Raw genomic sequence first — 24,262 nt, 5'->3', positions numbered from 1 at the left:
AAATGAAGCATCAGAAAACAAGAGTATGGAAAAGAGAATGAGGAAATAAGACAAAAAGAATGAATGAAACCTAAGATACCATCATGAAAGAGAATTAGAAGGAAAAGAAAGAATGAGAAAAGGATGAGAAGGAAGGGAAAAGATGAGGGACAAAGAGAATCAGAACATGACAGAAGAAATAGCAAAAAAAAAATAAAGAAAGAAGGGGGGCACTGCCACTGATAGTAATTCTTGACTAAAAGCAAGTACTGGAAACTAAGGAGAAAGGACAACAAAAGGAGGCAGCAGAGTGTCAGATCCAAGCAATAGCAGGAAAGAAATTTCAGTTTGAAAATGAGTGTTCTGATTGATCTGACATAACTGCCCTCCATTGTGCCACCTTCTTGGGTGCCACTGAGTATTGGCTAGCCAGAACAGAAGCTCATATTAACCTCTGGGCCAGAAGAACCCCATAGCAGAGGGATACCACTGAGCCCAAAGTCTCTGGAACTTTTAAATTCCTCTAGAGTATTATGAAGGAAAGAGAAGCACTGTGGTGATGAGCAAAAGAGCAAAGATTTTGGAGGAGGGAATTATGGGAAGAAGCCAGAGAAAAGGAATCAAGTCACCAAGGCAATTAAAAGAATTTCCCAGGTTGGTTTTGCTCTTTAACAGCTCTGAGGGGCATGTGCAGGCACATCTTGTTCCTGGAACTCAGGTTGCAAGGCTGTGATTTAAACAGGTGTTGCTATTTTTGTTCTATTTGCTATCTATTTCCATCCACAGGACATACCCTCACTTACTCAACTGCAGGAAGGAACTCGTGAGAGCTAAATGGAGCTGGATAGCTCTTTTTTGCTACCTGCATAGTTAACACCTCCCTCTCCCTTCTAAAATCAAATTTTTAAGTAACAACAACAATGAGAAATGTACTCCCCCCCAACCTTTTCAGCACAGGACTTACGGCACTTTCCTCAGCAGGCCATTTCCTGCCAAAATATGGACTTCTCCCCTCTAGGTTCCTAGCACTCCATTGTTACAGTCTATAAAGCATGTGAAGTTAATGAACATTTATTAAACACTTTCTATTTAACAGACACTATGCTAAATACTAGGAATACAAATACAAAGGAAAGGACAGCTGCTACCCTTTAGGAGCCTACATTCAAACAAGGGAAGACAAGGCCTAAAAGAAGGCTAAATCAAGAGGATAATGAAGGAGTAAGTCATGATCATCATCATCATTATTTTAAGTATGGGATTCAGAGATGAATTTAGAGAGAGTTTAATTCCAAGGTTCATTTTACAAGTGGAGAAATGGTGAGTGAGAGATTTTATTTACCAAAGTAACAAAATTAGCAAGTGTCAGATGAAGATCTGGAATGGGTGAAGGAGAATCCCTAATTCCTTGATGCTAGATAGAGCTTATAGCAGAAAAAAATGGAATTATCCCCACTTTTCAGATAAGGAAAATTGAGGGTCATAAAGAAAATGTTGCTTGTCCAAGTTTGTCAAATTAGGAAGGAGCAAACTTGAATTCTGGTTTCTTAACTCCAGGTCTGACAATGCTACTTACGTATGGAAAAGTGATTAGTAACTATCTAGTACAGAATTACTCAGGCCCAGAGAAATAGAATGATTAGCTTTGGGACATATGAGTAATAATTAGAAGAGCCAGAATTTACATTTTGTTGTTCTGACTTCAAAACCAATGTACTTGACATGATACCTCATTGCTTCCCAATATACAAAGTATTAGCTCAGAGAGTAAAAAAAAATCTCAGATAAATATGCCCAAACTTTGAGATATCTAGGGAAGAATAACAGGAGAGGAAGTATGAGACCTAGAGAAGGGGATAGAGTAGAGAAAATTAATGAAAGGAAGACAGAAAAAGAAAGTAATCATGAGTTCCTCCAGAATCAACAAAAGATATATATAAAAAGAATTGTATTTGTAAAATATTAGCAAAAAAAAGTTTTTAGTTCAGTGCCTGGCATATAGTAGGTGCTATGTAAATGCTGATTCTCTTCTTTCACTTCCTTTCCCAATGAATGTGTGTGTTTATGTATGTGTATCTATATGTGTGTAAGTGTCAATGTGTACACATATAGCAAAGAAAAATCGTATGGAAGATATTTGACAACTGCAATATTATTTGAAGAGAAGTTTTAATAGTATATGTTCTAGATAGATGATTATTAATACTTTTTGATGAGCAGTCTTGATTTTCTTTTCTTTCTTTTCTTTTTTTTGTGAACATGATAGGGATACAGCATAAGTCCTTCTTTCAAAAGCAACCAATAGAGCTTAACTGTCCAGTCACGGAGCAGCCCTTCCAGAAAGAAATCAGTAAAGTGACTGATAAATCAAGTGTGATAAATTTCAGGAAGGGAAGAGAGAAGGAACCCCAACACCATGTCCTCCTAAATGACCTGAGTTTGATTTTACATGAGTCAATCATATCCTCTGAATTGTGTTTAGGAAATTGGTAAGGGGTCTGTGGAGGAGGTGGCCACACAGGAGGAAAGAGGAATTTAAAGGAACTGGAGCTATTTAACCTGAAGGAAAGAAAGCTTAAAGGTGCCATTATAGCCATCTACAAGTCTCTTAAGGACTGTCATGTGGCAGAGGAATTGCTTTTGTTCTTCTTGGCCCTCTAAGAAAGATTTAGTTACTATTGTTGAAAGCTGCAGGAAAGACAATTGAGTCTCCTTGAGAAGAAAAACTTCCCAACAATTGTATCTGTCCCAAAGTAGAATGGGGCACCATGGGAAGTATTGCATTGCTCTGCTGAATGTCTTCACAAAAAGATGGAGCGACACTTGTCAGGACTGTTTTGGAAGGGATTGAGGGTCATGTTCAGATTGGATTCATGGCCTCTCAGGTCCCTTCTACCTCTAAGTATCTTTGATTCGGAGTGGGGTTGAGTCTGGGATTATCTAGTAGTCCTTCAAAGAAAATCTGAAACCTTAACATTCCAGTTCAGCTCAACAGATACAAGAAAGATGCTACTGATAACAAGCAAAGGCAGAGCCATTTTCTTCTGAGAAAAAGCACAAAATAATAATGATTTACTACTCCCAAAGGTCATTATATCCTCATATATATCTCCAGACAGGACAGAATAGTCTACAAATAATAGCTGACACTAATATATGACCAAATGGTTTAAAATAATAATAATAATACCTAGCATTATACAGAATTTTAAGGTTTTCCAAAACACTGTACATGTCTAATTTTAATCTTACAATAACCTCGTGAAGGTGTTACATTATCCCTATTTGATATGTGAGGAATCTGAGGCAGACAGAGGTTGACTCCCCCAGGGTCACATAGGAGGTTATATATAACCTCAAGTCTTTCTGATTCCAGATCTATTGCTCTTCTTCATTGCTTATCCGTATACCTTATGCCCACAGACCAGCTTTATATACACTTCACATGCATAGTCATTTGATCCTCAAAACACCTACTAAAGGTAGGTGATACAGGTATTATTATTCTTATTTTACAGATGAGAAAACTGAGGCTCAAATAGATTAAATGAATTGCCTGTATTCACACAGTGTAGAGGTAGACTTTGAAACCAGAACTGTCAGAAGTCCTATGCCTGTACTAGAATACTGTCCTGAAAAGTAGGGGACCAAGGCATTTTCTAGTCCTCACTCTGCAATTAGACTTAGGTCCTTGGACAAGACTCTTTCCTTCTCAGGGAGACAATTTCTTCATTTAGAGAATGACTGACTAGATGATCTCAAAGTATCCTTCCATTAATAATTTTATGAAACTCATCTAAGATATGTGTTGGTTATAACACCCAGTCTTATAAATTAGATTAGAGATAGCTTCCAAGTCCCCTTTAAAACTCTAATTTTTAGTATTTTGTGATGTCCAGGAGAAGATCATTTATAGCTTGACAGGAACTTCAGAACTACCGCAACAACAATAATGACAAAACTAGCACATTAGAGTCAGAAGGTGGTTTGTGCCATAGGATATATAAGGACAGTGGCAGAACTGGGTCTAGAGTCTTGATCTCCTGACTTCTAGATCAGTGGCAGCTAGCTTCCAGTCCCTTCCCCCTTTTTGTTTCCCCCAAAATCTTTCCAAGGTATATATTCAATTGCCTTTACACAAGTAAAATGAGAAGATCTTCAGATGAAAAATCAGAAGGCTCTAAGCAAAAAGATTTAGGTAACATCCAGGTATTTAGTCAGACCCCAGTGTCTTCTGATGAAGTAGAGCTGTAACAATGGGAAGATATTTGGCATTTTAACTCATCATATTCTTGAGAACCCCTTATTTGCATTCTGAAATAACACTGTTTACCTAACCAAGGTCTGGTTAACACAAATGTTAAACAGACCTTGGTTAGGTTAAATGGCAACACATCCCAAGAATTTGTCTGGTGGCCAATTTGAAATTCCTCCTTTCTATATTCCGACTCAGATCATGTAGATCTAAGGTATGTTTCACATTTCTTTAGGCAGTTTTGTGTTTCAGTTGCTTCTCCATACAAAGAGCATTTTAAAGGTTGAATATTTTGATTTTTTATTTGACTTTTTACATTGTTTATGCCCTCCCCCATCCCCAGCCCCTGCTGGCCTTCCCTCCCCTGCTCATTTTAGTTTTTAGACTTTTCTGCCTATGTGAAGCAAATGTTTTCATCCTTCTTGGTGTTTTTCCTTTCTGTCTTACAAATCCTTAAAGAAACAGAGTGTGATTGAATTTTATGTGGTGCTGGGTGAATACCCCTGGAGACTGGAATCTTCCTTATTCAAAAAGCTGTTTCCTTGCCTAGTAGCCCACATAACCACTTTCAATTCTGTCATTAATATTATTGAGTAATACTGGGAAAGGTAGAGGTAGGATGGAGTCTTGGAAAAGACCTATGTTCTTGTCCTGGTTATGGAACTTACTACTATGATTTCCTTGAACATCACCTCCCAAAACTTCAGTTTTTCTAATCAGACTAAGGGAGATAAAAATATTTGTGTGGGTCACCTTGAAGAGTGTTTCCATGAGGATGAAGTCAGTCATATTAGTTAGAGAAATGCAAATTAAAACAAGTCTGAGATCTGCTGTTCTATCTGGTTTCAACTCCAGGGAACAAGATTCCACCAAAGCAGGTAACCCCTCTAGTCCATTCAATCTCTCTTTCCTGCTTCCTTTTGTCTATCACCTACCCCGATTAGAGTGTAAACTCCTTGAGGGCAAGGAGTACCTTTTTATTAATTGTACCCCCAATGCTTAGCTCAGTGTTGGCACATAATAAATGTTGTTTGGATTGCATAACACAAAGCCAGGTTATAAGAGAACCAGATCTAGAGACAGAAGGAAACTTTCAAATTATTTAGCCTAAATCCCTCATTTCACAAATGAGGAAACTGAGGTTTATAGACATGAAGTGATTTGTACAAAGTTGTATAGTAGGAAAGGAAGCTAGTCATTGAACCCAGGTCTTTGGACTCCAAATTACACCTCACTAAATTCAGTGCTTTTTCCATCTTTTAAATCAAATGTTTATAAAGCAGATATATATTCTCAATTAAGTAAGGGCCAAAAGTTTTGCAGTTGGTTAGTTCTTACATTCTGAGCAAGGTTAAAAGAGCCTGAGGCTAAGGACCAAAGGGACTTTTATAGATAGTTAAATAAGCAAAACGTTCTGCATTTCTAGTGGTACAGTGAAAGCCAGCTAATTGTAAAGTTTGTAATGTACCAGGATTAGAAAAAACTAAGTACATGCTTAATTAATTTATTTAGTTAGCCATTCACATACATTTTATGTCACAAGCTGTACTTGGACTAGAGGGAGAAACTAAGAAAAGTAAGATTCAACCTCTGCCCTTGAGGAGTTTACATTTTAATAGTGAAAATATGATTTGCACAAACCTAATAGAATTATTTTTTTTTATTTCTTCAATATTTTTGTTCAATTGTAATTTAAAAACATTTTAACATTTTTAAAAAAATGTTTCAAGTTCTCTCCCTTTCCTTTCCCTTAGATGGCAAGTAATTTGATATAGATTATACTTGCGTAGTTATGCAAAACATATTTCCATATTAGTCATTTTTGAAAGAAAACACAGACTCTCCCCCACAGACCAAAATACATAGACACGCAAATAAAATTTTAAAAAAATAGTATGCTTTGATTTGCATTCAGACTCCATCAGTTCTTGCTCTGGAGGTGGATAGCATTTTTCATCATAAGTTCTTTGGAATTGTCTTAAATAACTATATTGCTGAGAATAGCTATCATTCATAATTGATCATCACTTGAAGTTACTGTGTACCATGTTCTACTGGTTCTGCTCGCTTCACTTTGCTTGGAAGTTTTCACAGGTTTTTCTAAAAACATTGTGTTCTTAATTTCTTTTTGTACAATAGTGTTCATCACAATCATGTAACACAAGTTGGTTTAGCCTTTCCCCATTTAATAACCATTACCTTCATTTTCAGTTCTTTGCCACCATAAAAAAAAAAAAAACTGATGTAATTTTTTTTTTTTGTTCACGTAGGTCCTTTTCATTTTTTCCTTAAATCTCTTTAGGATTAAAGTAGCAATTGTATTGCTAGATCTACACAGTAGTTATATTGGTGGGTCACAGGGTATGAAAAAATAATTGAATTCTAAATTAGAAGTGAGAAGCTCACATTAGTAATAAATTCATTTCTTCAGCAGAAGCATACAAAGTTTACTTCTCTTTGTAACTCTAGCCTATAACATAGAGCAGGGGTCAGCAACATATGGCTCAAGAGCCATATCTGGCTCTTTTGAGGGCCAGATATGACTCTTTCTGCAGGAGCCATAAAGTCAATTTTTTTCAGGAGCTGTTACAGGAGTGCGCACTGTGAGCACTGTACAGCTCTCATGAAATTACATTTTAAAAAATGTGGCGTTTATGGCTCTCACGGCCAAAAAGGTTGCCAATCCTTGACATAGAGTGTCATACATAGTAAGCTCTTAATAAAAGAAAGAGAAATCACTTCTAGTTGAGAATGGGGAAGGCTGCAGGGAGGAGCTGCAATATGAGATAGGCTTTTAAGTATTGACAGAAATGGGAGGGGTGGGATAATCTTTCACATTGATAACATACTTTATAGTTTAAAATATTTTATGTTCATTATAATCCGGTATGATTTTATCATACCATTAGTATCCTCTGCCTCCCTCTTTGAACTCTGTGGCTGGAAGGTAGGGTAATGGGCTCAAGGTCCTCTATTTAGGAAAAAGAATCAACATAGTCAGCTCCATATTTCTAACCAGTTAGAATGCTCTTAGACTTCTTTGGACATATCTTCATCTTCTCCCCAAAACTTATACTTTACCTATGCTTTTTATCTTTGTTTTATCTTTCTTCATTAGATTATTAGCACCCTGAGAATAAATACTCTCTCATTTTTAACTTGTATTTGTATCCCCCATCATTTAAGAATATTCAGCTCATAGTAGACTCTTATTAAATGTTTTGTTGATCACCTGATTTGATCCATTTTAATTTTTTCCAGATTACATGCCAATACAATTTTTAATAATCATTTTCAGACATTGTGACATTGTGAAATCCATGTTCTTTCCTTTCCATCCCTCCCTCCTCTCCAAAAGACAAGTACCATGATATAGGTTGTATATATAATACATATTTCCACATTTGTCATGTTGTGAAACAAGACATGTTGCTTCCATGAAAAATTCATGGAGGAAATAAAGTAAAGAATGGTGCGCTTCAATCTGCACTCAGACTCCATCTGTTCCTTCTATGGCTATGGATAGCTTTTTTTTTTTATCATGAGTCTTTTGGAATAGCCTTGGATCCTTGCTTTGTTGATAATAGTTAAGACATTCACAGCTGAACACCATACACAAATTGTTACTATGGACAAAGTTCTCCTGGTTCTGCTCATTTCACTTTGCTTCACTTCATATAAGTCTTTCCCTGATTTTTCTTAGTGGGAAAAGATTTTCTTAGAGATCAGTTCTTTGTCATTTCTTATAACATAGCATCCATTACAATTATATGTCACACCTTGTTCAGCAATTAATACCAATAGATAGAGCAGCAAATGAAAAATAGAGGGGGCTGAGAGAGCAGTTTCGGTCTTCTTTTAAAGAAAGGCACTGAGAAGAGTTTGGTACTTCATCTTCTAACCCTCCAATCAAATGAGAGAGGAGGCAGAGGAAGGCGGTGTTAATCAGGCCTTTGGTTAGCAGCATGACTGTGCAAATCATTTCTCTGATTCTTAGTTTCCTAATTTGTAAGATGTATTATAATATTTGTAGTATTTATCTCACAAATCTGTTATGTTCAAATTCCTCTGACTGAAAAGTGGTATCAACACATGAGCTATAATTATGAATATCTAGGGCTTGTCCAAAGCTCATTTAAACCATCTGCTATCGGAAAGAATCTATGTAATGAATGGGTACCTTAACTCTTCATTCTTATAGGTTCTCCAAGGTCCATCTCCATATTAAGTCAGACCAAAATAATGGTCATAATAATTTAAAGTGCCTGAACAATATTATCCCTAACTGAGACATTCTTTCATTGAGTTTTGATTTAATTTTCTAGACCCTGCCTTGATAAAGAGTCTAAGAATTTCCCTGTAAAATGGCAAAGGAACAGGGTGCTATTTCATTTTCCCCTTTTTTTCTAAAAAGATGTAAAACACAGTCATGTTGGTAGATAGATTCTTCCATAAGGGCTCCTCAAGGACTCCTCAAGAAGAGAAAAAGCATCCCAAGAATTATGAATAGGTATTTGTGGTAATGCCATTCTATTTCCACATTAGGTCACCACCTGGTTTCCAGCCTTGGGGGAAAGAGAATAGCACTATGCTTTCTGTTTCAAGTATTTGCTCCCTCAGTTGAATGACCCACCCAAGATTTTGAAATAATTCTCCCCTGAGGCAGCCTCAAAGTATCTTGGACATTGACAATCTATCTAAATTCTTCCTTTAATTATTAGAAATTCTCTCTTGGTCATACCTTCCTCATCCCAGTGATTCTGAAGCTATGGTCATCTTCTGAACCACATCCTTGATTTTCTACTGCCTGATTCCTTATTTTGATTCTCTTCAACACACCACCCCAATATCCCACCACTAAACTACCCACTTCTTCCACTTGACTTTCTGGAATGTTTGTTTTAGAGGCATTAAACTTCCATCTTCTGGCTCCCATTGAGACTTGGCTTCTTCCTGATTGCCTTTATTTCCTTACTGTCATTTCCAGAATTTGCTGCACTTTCATTCATTTCCCCCACTGGTTGAGGTAGGAAAGTGAGAATACTCTTTATCTAACACTGTTAATATATTAGCACATATTAACCCTTTCCTATCATCACTCAGTAACCTCTCCTCCTTCAAGTGTTCAAAAAATTCACATTTACTATTCAATCGAAATTCTGGTAATACGTGTTGTTGTCTCCTGACCTCCAGGACAGTCTCCTTCTTTCCACATAAATTCAGTTCCTGGCTTACAGTCTTTCTCTCCTCCCCAACTGCTGGCCAAGGGAATTTCACCAAACATTATGACATTCAATCAAGTACCTTAACATCATAGTTCTTGAGCTTACTCATTTAACATGAACCATTTCTCTACCCTACCTCAGCTACACACAAAAATGGTTACACTTTTCAACTTGCCTATTACCAACAAATGTATTATTCCCATGTTCATGAACTCTGAAATTCTCTTATCTGGTTACAGTCTAAATCATTGTCATCCCACCATCTCCCTCCACATTCCAACCACAAACCTTGTTTTTCATCCACTTTGTAACCTCTAGTCTCTCAAATCCTGGGTTTATTTTATTTTATTTTTTTATTTTTGGCCTTCCACTAGCTACACTCTCCTCCTTTCTCTATCTTTTTAAATATATTAATATGCAATTTTTAATAATGATTTTCCAACTTTTTTCTATCCACATTCTCTCTTCCTTCCAATCTGTTCACCTCCTCAAGAAGGCAGATAATACAATATAGGTTGTGCATGTGTTATAATATAATGCATATTTTCATGTTCATCATATTGTGAAAGACACATATCACTTAAACTAGAGAAAAATTCATGGAGGAAATAAAGTGAAGAAGAGTATGTTTATAACTGCATTCAGATTCCATATGTTTTTTCTTTGGTGGTGAATAGCCTCTTTCCTCATGAGTAAGTTGGAGTTGCATTGCTAACAATATTAAGTTACTCAAAGTTGATCACCATACACTATTGTTACTATGTACAAAGTTCTGGTTCTTCTCATTTACTTTTCATCACTTCAATTCTTTACAGGATTATTTGTTTTGGTTTTTTTGGTGATCATCTTATTTGTCATTTCTTATGGCACAATAACATTCCAATACAATTATAGGCAACAACTTGTTCAGCCATTCCTCAACTGATGGATATCTCCTGAGTTTCCAATTCTTTGCCACCAACAAAAGGAGCTGTTATAAAATATATTTTTTTGTAAAAGTAGGTCCTTTTCACCTATCTTTGATTTCCTTCAAATATAGATCTAGTAACCTAGAAGTGATAGAGCTGGGTCAAAGGATATGCACAATTTTATGGCCCTTTGGATGGTTCCAAATTATTCTCCTGAGTATCAGTTTGTATGAGTTTAGAAAGGTTTATCAACAGGTATAAGTGCCCTGTTTTTTTCTCCTCCAACATTTATAATTTTCCTTTTTTTGTCATATTAGCCAATCTGATAGGTATCAGGTGGTACCTTAGACATGTTTTAATTTGTATTCTCTAATTAATAGTGATTTGGAGCATTTTTTCTAATTACTAAAGATAATATTAATTTCTTATTTGAATTACCTGTTCAGATCCTTTGACCATTTATCTCCCTTTCCTATCTTAACTTTCTTTGTGAACCAGCTAAACTCTACTCTCTTCTTTTTAGTCTCTTATATCACTAAGTATGCCCTATTAAGCCTCAACCTTAGATCACTCCCACCATCTGCTGACTTGCATCCTAAACATATACTAAAGTTCAAAGGTGGAGAAAAGCTTCCAATCAAGTAATTGTTCTGAGTCTACTACAGATTTATGTTACATAATCCCACCTTGGACATCACTACTGTTAGGTGATCCTTTTTTCCTGTTCCCTAGGTAAATAACTATCCCACTGTCCTCTGAGGCTTTTCAAAACCTTTTCATCCATTCTTGAATTTCCCATGAGCTCCTTACCCCACTCTCAGCTAAGAACCTTGCCTCATTTTTTAAGTTTATTTATTTAATTAATTTAGAATATTTTTCCCCTGGTTACATGAATCATGTTCTTTCTCTCTCCTCCTCCTAATACCTTCCTGTAGCCAATGAGCAATTCCACTGGTTTTACATGTCATTGATCAAGACCTATTTCCATATTATTAATATTCACACTATTCACTTAGAGTCTACATTTAGTCTTCATTTAGTGCAAATCATTTAGTCTACATCCCCAATCATATCCACATCAAAACATGATCAAGTAGTTGTTTTTCTTCTGTGTTTCTACTCCCACAGTTCTTTCTCTGCATGTGAATAGCATTCTTTCTCATAAGTCCCTCCAAATTGCCTTGGGTCATTGCATTGCTACTAGTAGAGGAGTCCTTTACATTCAATTGTGCCACAGTGTATCCATTTCTATGAATAATGTTCTCCTGGTTCTGCTCCTTTCATTCTGCATCAGTTCCTGGAGTTCTTTCCATTTCACATGGAATTCCTCCAGTTCATTATTCCTTTTAGCATATTAGCATTGCATCACCAACAGATACCACAATTTGTTGAGCCATTCCCCAATCGAAGGACATCCCCTCATTGTCCAATTTTTTCCACTACAAAAAGCACGATCACCACCACAATGACTGTTTGCCTCATATTTTATTAATAAAATTGAGTCCTTTTGTTGAGAATTCTATCTTCTCACCTATTTCTCATCTCACATCACCCAGATGCTTTTTGCTACCATCTTCTCCACCTCTGTTGCACATGAATGAATGGCAAATCCTCCTACAGGCAAAAGCAATCCCATTTCATTTGGTCTTCTCAAATAGATTGTCTCATTCTTTCTCTTTTTTATCTTCAATCTTTCCCTTTTTACTGACTAATTCTCTACTGCTTAAAATATTCCTATCTCTCCTCCTGTCCTCAAAATCTCTTAGTTAATCTCTCTATCTCCACTATCATATTCATGGTATGGGAGCGGATGGAGAAATCTGTTTACAGTAGATGCCTTTACTTCCTTTGCTATCACTCTTTTCTTTACTCTCTTTAGTCTGACCTCCAGTCTTTCCCTTCAACCAAAAATGCTTTGTCCAAAATTATTAATGTTCTCATTTGAGAAATATAACCTTTCTCTATCTTTTGATGCTTGATCACACTTTTCTACTTGATAATTTCTTCTATGTTTTAATGACAAGACTGTTTCTTGGTTCTCCTCCTATCTATAGCCATTCCATTTCCTTACCTGGAGAATTAGAAGCCTGGATTGTTATAAGCTCCTTCTCAGCTATAGCACTTTATATCTGTGTCCAAACATTCTGAATTATAAAGTCCATCCAACTTTAACATTCCATATTTTTACATCTAACATTCTGTGTCCTCAAAGGCCTCTTCCAAATCAGGCATTTTTGGTTTTGTATTGTAATATCCAATCTTTAAGGATCTCCTCCAGCTCTAATATTTTAATGCTTAAACTAATTATTTAGAATCATAGATTCATCAGTCTAATACACTGGTATGTCTTAAGTCCTCACAATATTTAAAGAAGTGCTATCTGTTTCTATGAAAGGGAAATGGGAAAAGGTCATCAGGTCTGCTTCACACAAGAGATCAGAGAGGAAATAGAAAACATGTATTGTACTGCAGGCTCCCAGTTCTTCAGTTCTTCTTGCAAATGCCTTCACAGACAGCTTCTTGAGCTATAAAGATTTTTTTTTTACAACAGTGAAATCTTTAACAAATAATCATTTTACACTGTACAGTTCATCAATAAAAGAAGTAACGGTGGTTTTGTAATAAATTAAATATGATATGTAGTTGAAAGTAATAGCACTTTCAGCCATCAACTACCTGTCACATTAGAGATCTGGCAGACAGGCATAATATTTGTCAGATGAACAGGATTATTGACAAGTAGCAGGAGACACAGGCATTCAAGGAACGTCATTTTAATTCTCAAAAAGAATCTAGTATTTCCTCTCGAGTAGTACAATAAACTTGAAGTCTATTTCTTTTTTTTTCTTCTCTTCTTGACTCCTTGACTTTGTGTATATATTTCTCTCTCCCACATCCACCCCTTGTTCTCCCCTTGAAGTTGAGAATGAGCCTGGTTCGTGATATGAAATAAAAGAGATTCTTCCTATATTTGTGATACAAGCATGGGCATATGGGAATAATGTGCTGCATGTAGCTGGAAGCCAATTATAAAACTGAACAAATAGACTTCTTATTCAAATGAATTCAAGTGGGTTTAGTTGACACTGCAGTAGAACAGTAGAGCATGAGCAGTAGAGGGGAAGACATCCAGTTTGGTCTGGGTCAAGATATTTCTCATGCTCAAAAATAAGAAATAGAAAAGGAATCATTCATTAACCTACACAGGGCAAGTGACATCTTATGCTGGTTGCCCTGGATTTGAAATCATAGAATCCTAGAGTTAGAAAGATCCTCTGAGATCATCTCATTCAACCGCAGGCCTGAGACATAAATCCACTCCATATATTCCCTAAAAAATTTCCATTCAGTCTCTGATTAAAGACTCTCAGTGATTTCATTGAAAATATACAACCTATTGAAGGAAGCCATTCTGTAGCTGAAGAGCTCTTTGTCAGGAGGGTTTTCCTGAAATTGAGGATAGTCTGACTTTCCTGGACCATGTTCTGTTTTATAGTGGTACTATATATGTCTAATCCCTTTTCTACATGACCAATTTTCAAATTCTTGAAGATAGTCATTATCCCTTCCTGCTCCCCAAAGTTTTCTTCTCTAGGCTAAATATTCCCTCTTTTTTCAATCTGATTCTGCTAGCAATCCTGACTTCCTCTTTGGCTTCTCTGGAAATAGATACTAGAGTCAGATCATGACAGGTGATTTTTAATCACTATCACTATTATCTTTTTCCCCCTATGTCCTATAAAAGGGAGTAACTAATGAAAACATCAATTACCTAGAAATTATGGGCCATAGCAAGATATCTTCATCATGTGTCTTCTTGAGAACAAATCAGAGCCTTAGCAGTCACATTCACCCAGAGGTGAAGGCAAAAAGGAGAGTGACAGGTTTGCAAATGGTGGTATGACTTTCTGACCTTAGGATTTTCCATCTTTTGACCTTAAATAAGAAAGTTGAACAAGATTGTTTCTAGGGCCTTTTTAGCTTTGACAGAAGATATTCTGACATTTTTATTTCATGGTCCTTTCCAGCATAATCACTTTCTCTTCTAAGTTCCCTTTTAGCTCCAAAGTTTCTAAACTTTCAATCAATTGTGTGTTTGTTTATCATATATTATGTGTCAGACACCATGCTAGGTTTTGAAATTTCAAATCCAAAATGAAATAACCTCTGCCTTTAAGGGACTTATGTTCAGGAAAATAACATGTGCATATACAGTCATGTGGAAAATAAAAACAAAGTGATGGGGTGTATTGACAATGAGGGACTTTAGGAAGGTTGTCATTTGAACTAGGAAATTAGAGAAGATAAAAAATGAACTATATGGAGATTGGAAAAGGTGTTTATTGTTGATGTAGAGGAAAATCAGTACTTTCAAAGGCATAGAGATGAGGAATGAAATGTCATATATGAGAAAAATAGTAAGGCCAGATGTTCTAATAATCTGTGGGCTAAGGTCCCAGTTTTCATGGTCTATGCTTTAATATTCCCTATTCTTAATCTCCTCCCAACTATTACATTCTACTTTTGACGTCCTAACACTTTGGTTCCAAGGATGCTTTTAAGCATCTAGACATCTGTGTGAAGAGAAAGGGCAAACTGTTAATATTGGTTTTTGTCCTCTCTTCAACCTCTAGAATGCTTTTCAGAGAGTAAATGTTCTGGAACTCAAAACTATAATTCTGCTTTTCCGAATTTTCTCCCCTATGCTCAGACCTTTCTACTATGCTGAATCCCTAGACACAACAGATGGCCTGCTATTTTAGCACAAACAAGCATTTCACAAGGGCCTGGACATGATGGGAAAGAAAAAAAAAATTCTGCTATCCTCTCTTTTACCCTACTTGAAACCTGAGTTCCTGTTGCTTCCCTTTGCCGGAAGCAAGAAACTGCCAGTGCTTTCTGAAGCCCCCTAAATACAATCTCACTGTTTGGCAGAGTTGATGTTGTAAAAAGGACCTTGGTGAAAGCAGCAGGTGGCCTGCTTCATAAGAAAAGGCAGAGATTAAGGGACCTGAGCTAATTATTTTTCCCCCTCAGAGAAGGTTGGTGGCCAGGAGTCGGTGAATTTCAGAAGCTTTCCTTCCACTACTGGCTTGGGAAACTTCAACGAAGTCACTTTGGTTTCTATGCAGGTTTTCTCCTAGAAACATACTGTTTCCTCAGCTCTTCACAGCTTGAAATTAACCATCAAAGTTCAGGCATTTTTCTGAGATATAACTGTGGGGGGGGGACACATTTGTAGAATCTTAACAACTTGCATATATGTTCTAAAACCAATATGCATGCATACCAACACAACCATATATACATACTTGTCCCCTTGGATGCATAAGTCATCAGCTCTACCACTATGTTATTCTTTGTGCCTGATTTTTTTCCCAGTTTCTGAATCTGAGTGGATAAATTCTGTTTTTGCCCCCTTCTGCTCTTCTCTAACTCTTGGCAATTTTAAGGGGTGTGTACCTGTGTAAGAAGTACTATAAAGATGTAAACCAGGAAAAGACTGAAATAAGGATTTGGGTTAAGTTCTAACTCTACTTTTTTTAGAGAGGCTAATGATGAGCATTTAGAATTAGAGCATCCTAAAATTTTAGTGCTGAAATGTAGCTTCAACTATAACATTTTAGAGAGATAGAAGAGAATTTGGCAATCATCTGATCTGATTCTGATGTTGCAGAGGTAGAAAATGAAGCATGGCCATATGATGAAGAAATTTCACTACAGTCACACAATTTTTTCCATGCCAGAGAAAGATTTAGAACTTTTACCTCTTACCTCTCAGTTCATCAACGCTTGGTGACAACACAGTGAGAAGAACATAGCATAGTAAAGAGTTCAATTTAAAATGTCTCCTAGACATTTTAAATGTAATTCTAAATAAAATTCAGAGTAAAGACATGTCATGAGGACTGTAAACTTTTGCATGCAGATCTATCAGGACTCAAAGTCTTCTCAGCTCTCATGGAAAGAGATAAATGTCAAGAATACTCATGCTAGATGCTTTGCTGTTTCAAGATACCTTTTGTAGTTCCAGAGTCATTTGAGTAATCTTGTACTTAAAGAAATTAATTCAGACTACTCATTGGAAGGACAAAACTGAACTCGAAGCTTAAAAACTTTCACCATACAGTTTTTAAGACAGAATTCCTTGGAAAAGACCCTGATATTGGGGAATATTGAAGGCAAAAGGAGAAGGGAATGACAGAGGCTGAGGTGGACAGATAATGTCATGGAAATAGTGAACATGAACTTGGACAGACTTTGAGAGATAGTGGAGGATAGAAGAGCCTGGCATGCTATAGTCCACAGGATAACAAAAAGTTGTACATGACTGAATGACTGAACAACAAAGTACATTTTGCTGATGGGTAATGGAAGTCAAAGAATGGTTATAAAAGGCTTGAGGGAGCCTTCCTCAAGCCCAATGCTCAAAAAAAAGATGCTTATGTACACTTCCCAGATGCCAATGCAAAGTTCCATTGATTAAATTTCTTCCTTTCTTTGTGCCTTGGTTTCTTTCTGTATAAAATTATGTAATTGGGTCTTATATTTATCTCCAAGGCCTCTTGCAACTGCAGATATATAATCCCATGATCCTTTAAATCCTTTCCAACTCTAAATCCTGAAAATTTAAATTCTGTTATGAAATTTCTTCATCATGATTTAAAATGTTTCTTTTCCTCTAGTTTTATGTGCTGGAAATCCTCTGTGCTTTTGAAGAATTATAATTCCCAGGGAAAGATATAACTTCTTTTTGTTTTAAGATCTTGAATGAACGAATGAAAAAAAGTTTTTTCTAGCTAGTGTCAAACACTGTACTAAGCACTAAGGGTACTCACAAAGAACTCACATTCTATTTGGGAGATGTAACATGATTTAATTCCATTGGTTTGAAGGAAGATGAAAGGATCTGATTGGCCTAAAGGTGTGCGGAGCTGAGGCTAAATGGTGGAGACTCAGGGGTTCTTAGAGCATAGTGGCAGGTTAGATGGCAATGCCTAAGGGGAATAAATGGTAAAGGAGCAGGGCAGATATGAAGATTCCTGAAAAGGCAGTTGCTGGTTAGAAGATTCAGGTACAGTTGTGTCTCTTGTAAGGATAAAGATGTGAGTGGTGGTCACTGTCTATTCAGGAGGGAGAAAGAAAAAAGGAACATTTATTGGCAGGAAGGTTGAGGAAAGAGTGCTTCCCAATATGCCTGCTCTTATTGGGCCCTATAGATTAGATCTAGTCCATACAATAAGGAGGGTAGGAGGCTGGGGGAGTAGAGAATGATGATAAGTGTCTTAATTCATATTGGACCCACAGAAGTGAATCTTATATCAATAATTTATTGAATCTGTGTTGTAATTTTTATACCAATGCTTTGTAAACTTCAAAGCACCATAGAAATGCTGACTACTTTCTCCATAGATACAGACAGCTACTCTTCTATGATATAGTACATTTCCTCCTTAAAATATTATGGTCAAAAAACACTGATGTTTGGCACTTCATTGTTGTCTAGGTATATCTTTGGAAGCAGACTCATAGGCTATTGCCAGCTCTATGTTCTTATTGATCATTTTAACTTTTATTATTTACATAATTACATAAATATTTACATATACTATGACATCAGGAAGAATTATTTTACCCAAGTTTCTTCTCATACAAAGGAAGAAATCAAGAGACACCATAGTGAAGAAGTGAGTTGACCAAGGTCACACAGCAAGTTAGAGATTGAACCAAGACTAGAACTCAGGGGTCATCCAGAAACAGAATTTGTCTTTGCAGCACAGAGTAGATTTGATCATTACATGATGGATTTAGTCTCTGGGGCCCAGCAGACAGAATAATCCCTGTCCCAAACCATGCTGCTGGACTGATAAAAATCAAGGCTGTGTGACGCAAGTGAGAGGCTCAGAGTGGAGCAGTTTGCTCAGCCTTTGGCAGTATGTCATTGAAGTGAGTGGTCCTGCAGAGTGTGTGTTCTCCTTTTGAAATAGTGGGAGCTCCCCTCATCTCTGCAGCCTGCTAGTTCTCTAATCCCACAATAACCTCTGAATGATAATATTTGGTGTGTTTAATTTCTCTGAATAAACATCAGAGGTGAGAAAGTGTGTGAGTCACAATCAAAAGAGAATGAGACACTGTTCATTCCAATAAAGTAGAAGAAGAATAAACTGTCACCAGAGCAGTTCCAAGTTTGCAATTATGTGATATGAAAGTTTCAGAAACTGAAGATGCCCAAGCCTTGGGTGATTAATATTTCCCCCCAAAGCCGAATTAGCCATGTTTTTCTTCCATTTCTGTCCTAGAAAAGCATCTGTAATGTTTAGGCCACTTTATATGAAAAGCCTTTCCTCACCCATAATATAAAATAAAGATATTTCTTCCATCTGAGTTCCTATAACATATATTCTACAGTGGAAAGGATACTTATCCTGGAATTAAGGTGAATCTGGGTTTAAATCTGGCACTAGATAAATCATCATGGACCAGTCATTTGACTTATCTGAGCCTCAGTTGTATCATCTATAAAATAGGGACAATAATATCTATCTCATAAGGTTGTCATATGGCCCACGATAAGTAATGCAAGTAGGGTACTTTGTAAACCTTAACTGCTTTATCATTGTCAGTCATTATGTTCTACAGCTCCTTCTCTCTTTAGTATTCTAGGATCCAAATTCTAACATTTAATTTTCTATGTTCTAGGTTCCCTATTGTTACAACCAGATTTGGAACAATAGGAGACAACAAAAATTTCCTTTTGGTGGGAAAACCAAAGTCTCTTTTGGGTCTATGGTGTTTAATTATATCAGTCATAGGTAATAATAATAAATAATATGTATATAGTGCCTACTATGTTCCAGGAATTGTACTAGGTGTTTTACAGATATCTCATTTGATCTTCACAATAACCCTGAAAGATAGGAAATATTATCTCCATTTTACAGATGAGGAAACTGAGGCAGGCAAAGTTAAGTAACTTGCCCAGGTACACACAGCTGGATTGTCTGAGACTGGATTGGAATCGGGGCTTCCTGACTCCAGCTCTTGCACTTTATCCACACTGCACCGCCTAGCTGCCTGTGTATGTGCCTATATAAGCAATCTTAAGAATCCAAAAGGTCAAAGAATTCACATCCCCAGTACTAGTGAGAAGAGGTGGTGAGCGCCGATCCTCTGGCAGAGGTGATTTCTTATGCTGCTTTATAACCATTGCTGGATTTGAATAGCCTCAGACTCACAGATATTGTTCATAGACAAAAGGAAACAGGAGCCCACAGGTGAGACATAAGTAATTCTAAGTTTATCTTACAATGCGGAATGGCCAAAATGGAAGCTGTTATGTTTCATAATGTTTACTTCACATTTTGCTAGTATACTTCCCCCTGGTCTCCATCTTCTTGGACTGAAGTTCAAGGTGATCAGCTTAATGGTGTGCTTATGCCTGTAATGGCTACCAATTAAAATTTAAAAACACATTAGTGAATTTCACAGGTGAGCAATTCTATGTCTGGAGAACTGTGCGCATTCCAATTCATTTGCTTTCTGCCAATATTAATCTCAACCTCCATTCTCTTTTCCAAGACCCATCGTGGCTCTTTGTGATCATTTCCCTACTATTTCTATTCAGTTTTGATTGTCCCCACCCAGCTGCTCTCATTGCCAGTATATATCAATCAGACTACAGTCCCATGTAACTGGTGTTAGCTAATGGATTCATGTAGAACAGATTCTATTCAGGGCAAAATGAATTTTTCGCTATTTGCACCATCCAGCTGCTCCACCAACCTTTTCTCCTTCCTGCCCACCCTACCCCCCTTTCTCGTATATGAATAATTGTTGCCCACTGTCCACCAGTGTCATCAATTCCTGCAGATTAACTAAGCATCTGAAAGCTCAGGCAAGATAAGTTAGGGTTTGGAGGAACATAAATTTATCTGTTGCTTTCCATTCCAATACTAATTTCCAGTTCATTTGTTTTGAGTGTGTGTCTTATATGCCTGTTTCAGACTATATTTGTGTGTCCATCTGTTGGAGGCTTAGCTGCCTTAGGACCCTTTAAAAACACAACACGTTTTCACTTGCCCTCAGGGACTCTTAGGTAGTTTCCCCCATGAGAACATGTAATGAAGTATTAACACCTTTTGTTCATGAACTCTGTGTCTCTATATCTCTATGCTTGCCACATAGTAGGTGCTAAATGAATGTTAATTAATTAATGAATAGATGGATGCATGGATGAATGGAATTAGAGCCTCTGGCATTGAAGTTAAACTCTTTATTTTCAATTTATACAATTTTGATCAAGTCACTTCTTTTTCCTGTATCTCAGTTTCCTTATCTGTAAAATAATATTGTTGTGTTAGACAAGCTTTCCTGGGTCTTCTCATGGAGATAATAAGTAGATGCCTTTACACTCATATTCACAGGTTGACATGATGTTAGGGTTAAAAGAAGTCTTAAAAATCATTGAGTATGACCAATTTTTATCACAGTGGGACCTGGGACCCAAAGCAGCCTGCCAAATTACCTAAGATCATATAGTCAATTAATGCAAGAGCTAGAACCTCAAGTCTTCTGACTTAGAGTCCAGATGTTTTCCACCACAAAATATTGACTCTTGATGTACAATACCTTTACTTTCTCTAAAGATGAAGATCCCTTCTCTTACAGAAAATGGACATTTATTTGATCAATGATACATGTAAAAACCCAGTGGAGTTGTGTGTAGGCTATGAGGGAGGGGAGGAGAGGCAGGATAGAACATAAATCCTATAACCATGGAGAAATATTATAAATTAATAAATTTTTAAAAAATTAAAAAAAGAAAATTAACATTTAATTTTTATAGGACCAGAGAATCTTTAAGTTGAAAAATGTCCTTGTAAATCATATATTCAAATATTTTAGGGGTAGAAGGAACCTTCAAATATTATCCAGGTTTAGAAAGGATAAATATCTTCCTAATGTCATAAAGTTAGCAAATGGAAAAGATTTCCTGTCAACTAGGACAGTGTTCTATCCCTTTCATTTACCCTTCCTATTATGCACTGAAGGATCATGTAGTCCCGATTTTTATTGTTCATTTAATATATATTATATATGAGGCATATAGAAGATTCAATGGATGGCGTGCTGAAGTTAGGAAGTTATAGTTCAGTCATTTCATTTGTGCTCAACTCTTTTTTTTGTGACTCCATTTGTGAACCCATTTGGGGTTTTCTTGGCAAAGTTAATAGAGTGATTTACCATTTCCTTCTCCAACTCATTTTAGAAATGAGAAACTAAGGCAAATAGGATTATGTGACTTGGCCATAATCACACATCTAATAGGGATTTGAAGCTAGATTTGAACTCAGAATCATTAGTCTTCCTAACTCCAGGCCTGGTGCTCTATCTACTGTACCTCAGACACTTATTAAATAGTTGAACTTGGTTAAGTCACTTATCCTCTGTTGGCCTAAAGGTAGTGAGGTGGTTCAGTGGATAGAGTTCTGAGACTCTCTTTACTTTAGTCTTTCCTTTAATCCACTGGATGGAAAAAATCGCAAACCATTCCATTATCTTGGCCAAGAAAACTCTATGGAAAGTATGGTCTATGGAACTGCAAAGATTCAGACATGACTAAGCAACTGAACAAAAACTATATATGTACATATATTCATACACATATTACACACATATGCATATATGTGTTAATATATATGTATAAGTATATATGTATATATATATATATATATATACTTGAACATAACTAGATCCGATTCTAAGTTCAAGGATTCCATATTTTCATGAAATTTGCATCCTTGTTTAGAAGGATTCATCGTCTTAGGCATCAGAACCAATAAGTCTGTTCTCATGACATCACAGTTCCCATAGCAACAATGGTAAGTTAGTACAGAAATGACCTCAGTTAGAGATCTTTGGGTAAGTTAGTAGTGGATGTCATCTTCAGGTGCTGAAAAGAAAGAAAGGTGAAGAAATATAAGAACAGTAACAGGTGTTCTGATTCTCCTGCCAACATCACTTAAAACCAAAATGAGGGGGAAGATCAGGTAAAGCAGCCAAAAGAAATAGAAATAATTATCTGGTCTTTTAAGTCAATAAATTTTGAAGAGAAAGTAGAGAGGACATGAATAGTTTAGTCTTCTTAAATCCAGTTCCTTTAAATAAGACATTATTTTATCCCAAACTCTGTTTTCTCATCTGCCATATGAGAAGATGGAAGGCTTCTGAAATTCTATATTCTATGCAAATTCTAGTTCCTTCCAGTTTTTATATTCTATGTCTAATAGTCTGTGCTATAAAGTTCCTCCTTTTCTAATATTCTAGCATGTTAAGGAAAATACATTAAATTACTTATAGTTTCGTTGGCATAGTATAATTTCACTTTAGCTCATATTCATTTGATTAAAAAAAAAAAGAGTAGAGTCCTGATGAAATGAGGTACAGATCTGAAAGTTCCAGTTGGGGGAAAAAAGGTTATGGACAAGGTCTGGAAAGTGAGATGGAAAGAGTGATATATGATGGAATTAGATAACTTTCTTGAAAGAGAATGTGGTTTATATTTGTAAAGGGATACTGCTATGCTTTTAGAAATGATGAAGGGGATGGTTTCAGAGAAATCTGGGAAGATTTACATGAACTGATTCAAAGTGAAGTGAGTAGAATTAGGAAAACATAGTATACAGTAATAGGAAATATTAACTGATTTATAGTTGCTGGCATAACAGCAATTATTGTAACTATAAACAACTATGAAATATTTAGCTACTCTGACCAATACAATATTCACATTGATTCATTATCCTCAATAATTCCAAAGTGCTCATGATGAATAATACTATCCACCTCCAGAGAGAATTTATAGACTGAATGCACAATAAAGCATATTTTTTCTTTATTTTTTATTGCCTTCCCCCCTGCAACATAGCTAATGTGGAAATGTTTTGTGTGACTTCATATGTATAATGGGTATCATATTTCTTGCCCTCAAAGAAGGAGTGAAGAGAGGAAGAGAATTTGTTTAAATTGAAAGTAATATATAGATAGAGATGTATTAAAGGGTATGTAGAAAAAAAAAAGAAGTGCACTGAAGACAAACTTCAACTTTTTTATATTGTCATGAAGGTCCAGGTCTATGGGCAAAATAATATATCAGTTATTATAATCAATATGTAATATATCAAATGGTGATGGAGAAAAAAACAAAAGGAATTGTTTCAGGGATAGGGGAGAAAGAAGATGGCAAAAAAAAAAATTAGAGTTTTTTCTCTGGATGTGGATAGCGTTCTTTCTCATAAGTCCCTTAGAAATGTCTTGAATCATTGCATTGCTGGTAGAGAAGTTCATTATGTTTGATTGTGCTACAGTGTATCAGTCTCTGTTTATAAGGTTCTCCTGGTTCTGCTCCTTTTACTCTGCATCAATTCCTGGAGATCTTTCCAGTTTACATGGAATTTCTCCAGTTCATTATTCCTTTGAGCACAATAGTATTATTCCATCACCAACAGATACCACAATTTGTTTAGCCATTCCCCAATCAAAGCATATTACCTCATTTTCAAATTTTTTGCCCCCACAAAGAGCACAGCTATAAATATTTTTGTACAAGTCTTTTTTCCTTATTATTTCTTTTGGGTATAAACCCAGCAGTGGTATGGCTGCATCAAAAGGCAGATAATCTTTTAAAACCCTTTGGCCATAGTTCGAAATTGCCATCCAGAATGGTTGGATCAATTCACAACTCCACCAGCAATGCATTAATATCCCTATTTTTCCACATCCCCTCCAACATTTATTACTTTCCTTTGCTGTCATGCTATAGGCTTTTGTTTTCTTATCTGAAAGTTTTAAGGTTGAGCTATATGGTCTTTAAAGTCCTTCTAGCTCCGTTGTTC

This window comes from Gracilinanus agilis, chromosome 2, assembly GCF_016433145.1.
Source record: "Gracilinanus agilis isolate LMUSP501 chromosome 2, AgileGrace, whole genome shotgun sequence".
Taxonomy (NCBI): domain Eukaryota; kingdom Metazoa; phylum Chordata; class Mammalia; order Didelphimorphia; family Didelphidae; genus Gracilinanus; species Gracilinanus agilis.
This window is presented reverse-complemented; position numbering follows the sequence as displayed.